The sequence below is a fragment of the Oryzias latipes genome, chromosome 4 (assembly GCF_053564925.1).
Source record: "Oryzias latipes strain Hd-rR chromosome 4, Olatipes_Hd-rR_3.1".
Lineage (NCBI taxonomy): Eukaryota > Metazoa > Chordata > Actinopteri > Beloniformes > Adrianichthyidae > Oryzias > Oryzias latipes.
The window spans coordinates 32,882,632-32,887,641 of record NC_136240.1 but is presented as its reverse complement, the minus strand read 5'-3'; positions in this window follow the sequence as shown (position 1 = coordinate 32,887,641).

Genomic DNA, 5,010 nt, shown 5'->3' with positions numbered 1-5,010 from the left:
AGCACAGCCTCAACTCAAAACCCCAAATGCTCCTCAGCCTCCTGCTCTGCTCTCTGTATGCGTCTCTGGTTGAGGCCTCCTCTGACTTAAATACCTGGGAGGTGCTGATCAAGATTACTGGCCACACCTGCTAGGTGAGCAGAATGACATGTGTTAGGAATAATTAGAAATAGAATAGTTAGAAACTCCCTTTTTACTATTATTACATTTACCTATACCTTTTATTACACTAATGGTTTAAACTTAATTCACTGAGCATGTATTATCATCTCAAAATTATATTGCATCCTAAGACAGCACAAGCTATTGTCCTCACAGTTTCTCCTCATCCTCCCTTTTACTTTTTGTGTGTTCTGGTGTTTGTGCTCTGGCAAATGTCTGTGGGAACATCAGAGAGATCTGACACTTGAAGCTTTATGACCTTCAAGTATCCAGCCTGCAACAGCATGTGGGTGGGTTTTTCACACCATAGATCCTCAGACCATCTTCTGAATATGTAAATGCCAGGTATATATACCAAGCCCTTTTCTGAGTGTTTTTGTTCAGACCTGGTTCAGACCTTGTGATCCTGTTCCTCTGTCTGTAACCCTGCGTACAAATCTGTGCTGTTTTGTGCGGAGTAAATCTTCACTGAAGCTAAGTAACTGTCTCTGAGTCTCATTCATTCCTTTCTGTGTGCTGGAAACTGAAGGGAAACGAACCAACCTAATATTTTTATTAATACAGTCCTTTCTAGAAAATCCAGTTTCCTCACAACATGGGATGCAGCAAAGCAGTAGCAGCAAGACATAACACTATGTTCCAGAACACTCTGCAGCAGTGTGGGAGTACCTCAAGGCACAGTTCTCTCCCCGATGTTGTTCGCTCTTTACACGACCGACTTCCAACACAACACGGAGGCTTGCCACATCCAAAAATTCTCGGATGATACCGTCATTGTGGCCTGCATTAGGGAGGACAAGGAGCTGGAGTACAGACAGCTGGTGCAGGATTTTGTTCTTTGGTCCAAGAAGAACCAGCTCCAGCTGAACATCAGGAAAACCAAAGAACTGATTCTGGACTTTAGAAGACAACCCCCTCTCTCCCAGCCAATATGTATAGACGGTGACCTGGTGGAGACAGTCACGTCCTATAAATACCTGGGAGTGGTGCTGGACAAGAAACTGGACTGGAACGAGAACACCACCCTGCTCAGCAAAAAATGTCAATCCAGGATGTACTTCCTGCGAAGGCTGGCCTCTTTTAACATCTCCACCAAGCTTCTCAGTATGTTTTATCAGACGGTGATTGAAAGTGCTCTGCTGTACGCTGTGGTGTGCTGGTGCGGCACAAGCAAGAGAAACCTGACCCGCCTAAATAAGATCATCAGGAGGGCTAGCTCTGTTGTGGGACTGAAGTTAGCCACAGTGGAGGAGGTGGCTGAACAACGAACATTGTCCAGACTTCAGACAATTATGGACAATGTTACACACCCTCTGCATGACGCCTTCAGTGAAAGGAAGAGCAGCTTCAGCAGCAGACTTTTATCACAACGCTGCACCACAGACAGACTTAGAAAGTCCTTTGTCCCACGAGCCATCAGACTGCACAACACTCTGTGTTGAGAGCTTTTATTCTTGCTTCTGGTCTTGATTAAGCTGAATTTCTGGGAAACTTGACATGTTTTTAGGAATTGTTTATACTTGCTTTTATTCTTTTTATCCTTTTATATTTTAATATATTTATTGTGTTTTTATCTGTTTTAGGAATGATTGTGCTTTTAAGAATGGGCAGCTGGCCACTTAAAATTTCCTTCGGGATTATTAAAGTCTATCTATCTATCTATCTATCTATCTATCTATCTATCTATCTATCTATCTATCTATCTATCTATCTATCTATCTATCTATCTATCTATCTATCTATCTATCTATCTATCTATCTATCTATCTATCTATCTATCTATCTATCTATCTATCTATCTATCTATCTATCTATCTACATGAAACAGTCCAAAAGCATTGTTTAAATTGTACTACTATAATAAAATTACAACAGTGCAAGGTAAAGTTTTGCATCACTTCCGGTATTAAGGGTATTCCCTTTCCGTTAGCAGCTGCTCGCTTTCATTACATTTTTTTCTATCTTCTGCTGTGGTGTTTTGCACTTGCCAGCCGGCTGTCATTTTTATTTAAAAAATACAATAAAAAATGCTTTTAGATTGTTTCATGAATTCATAATGTCCACATAAAGAAAACAGTCATAAATAACTTTGAAAAAAAGTACACGATTGGTTTTTTATTACGTCCCTCTCTGTTAGAAGCTGTGTTTCCGCTTTCGTTGTTGTTGTGATTTGTAACAGGATTGCTTTTTGTGTTTCTGGATTTGCTCATTTGTACTGGGATTTGTTGTTGTTGTTTCTTAAATGTAAGCGTGTCTTGACCTCTCGGCCACCATATTCTGGCTGCTTAACAACTGCAGCAGCTTTTGTTTTGCCTTTCCTGAGATGACCCTCTACCTTTTTCCGGACTTGGGACCGGCACATGAAAGCACCGTTGTGCTGCCTTGTGGTTGCATTACTTTTTTGATATGTTTACTGCATTTAAATATCTTCATTTCAATTTAGACTTGTACCACAACCTCCAGAGAAACATCACGAAAGAGTCAAAACCATTAAATATTACTAGGCATGCTTATAGCTTGTCACATTTCTTATACTGTATTACATTTTGCCCTGGATGTCTAAATAAGCTCCCATTTGGTTCCTGATGCTGTCGGTAAATCAAATCCAGGTTTGTTTCCAGATTCTAAAAGTCTGTGTTTTGCATAAAACATTGTTGTTTCTGCTTTTTGGGTAAGTAGTTGGTCCAGAGCAGACCTGGCTGCACCTAATTTCTTAGATGGCGACCCTGAGGTCCCCTGAAACAGGCCTTTTGTTTCTCCCTAAAGTTAGAACTAACACAAATGGACCTCGCCTGTGGAACAGCCTCCCAGAGAGCCTCAGGGCCGCAGAAACTGTTCGTGATTTTAATCTAGCTTTTGGTTCAAATTTAGGAATTTATTTGATATTTTAATTATTTATGTTCTCGTTTCTCCAGTTGGATACATGTGTATGTATATACATTTATTTATTTTTTACATGTTTTATTCACACTAACCATTTTATATGTCTTTAAAGGTTTATGTATGTACTTATTTGTTTTTGTTTTAAATATATTTGAATTTTTATTTGATTCCTTTTCCATTTTATCTGTAACTCCAGTGTTTTCCTCAGAGGGATCCTCCACACCAGTGACTGACCCTTCTCAGTGAACCGGGTCGCTGCAGTGGGATCTCCCGGGTCTGGGGGTTGTCGGCATTGTGCAGGTTTTAAAGAAAACATTTGTCTTGTGCTTTTGTTTTTAAATTTTTTGATTATATTTTTATGCAAAGCACTTTGAGTGACCTAAATTGTAAATGTTCTATATAAATAAAGCTTGATTTGATTAAAGCTTAGCTGATTAATTACTGTGATGTAACATTATCCTTCTATTATTTGTTTTTTTTATATTGTTCTTCTAGCTAATGGAACCTAGCTAGAACCGTCTTTGATTAAAGCCGAGTCCCTTGTTATTCCCACCATCATGTCCTGAAAGTATTTTTCCTCCATTTTTTACTTTGTTTTTAATCAATAAACTTAAGCATTGTTATTTATTCCTACTATTAAGTTCTAAAAGATTTTTTTTAACTTAACCCTAGTTGTACTTTTATTCCTACTTTTTATCTAATACCCCCCCATCCCCCACTCTTTATTCCCATCTTAAAATCCTAACTGATTTTTTTTTTACTAAACCTAAAACCTTTTTACTAAACATTTGCTTTAACCCTTTTCCTACGAGAGACCTGTTGGGTCTATTTCCGATGGAAAAAGACCTTGAAGAGCCTCCTAAACACACCGACCTTCCGCGGTTTCAACAGGTGCTTTCTGAAGGTTAAAGCCAGTATAGCTTGGGCTGCTTGAGAATCAATATCGATCATCACAGCTATCAACTCAGGCTTTCTCCACAGCTTTTTCAGGTCCTTGTAAACAAGCAAGTGAAGCTTTGTGGCAATCTCTCGACTATCCATCTGAACTTTGTCATCTTTGAGAAACTCCACAATTGTTTCAACCAGCTCTGCTACAGGGAACATGTGTTCGTCAAGAACACCTGACCCAGATTTTGACACTATCAGTGAGATCATGTTTTTAACTGAATTGCTCAAAGCTTTTCTCAGATCTTCACCGTCCTCAAGTTTCCGAAGTTGCTCTTCAACTTCAGTAGTTGGGGACAAGCCTGGTTCTCCTTGCTGTGAACTTTGATCGCCATCCTGCGGTTGTGTCTCTGCAGCCTTCTTTGCACTCCTCCTTTGTTTGGCGCCTTCCTGCAGATTTTTAGCACCATCTTTGATGTTTTTCACACAAGATTTCAGTTTTTTTCCTGCTCTCATGTGTGGAATGCAAGACTTCACATCTACAGCTGCAGGATCTATGTTAGAATCCCACATTATAGATTCTGGATCCTCCGGTTGTGTCTCTGCAGCCTCTTTTGCACTCCTCCTTTGTTTGGCGCCTTCCTGCAGATTTTTAGCACCATCTTTGATGTTTTTCACACAAGATTTCAGTTTTTTTCCTGCTCTCATGTGTGGAATGCAAGACTTCACATCTACAGCTGCAGGATCTATGTTAGAATCCCACATTATAGATTCTGGATCCTCCGGTTGTGTCTCTGCAGCCTCTTTTGCACTCCTCCTTTGTTTGGCGCCTTCCTGCAGATTTTTAGCACCATCTTTGATGTTTTTCACACAAGATTTCAGTTTTTTTCCTGCTCTCATGTGTGGAATGCAAGACTTCACATCTACAGCTGCAGGATCTATGTTAGAATCCCACATTATAGATTCTGGATCCTCCGGTTGTGTCTCTGCAGCCTCTTTTGCACTCCTCCTTTGTTTGGCGCCTTCCTGCAGATTTTTAGCACCATCTTTGATGTTTTTCACACAAGATTTCAGTTTTTT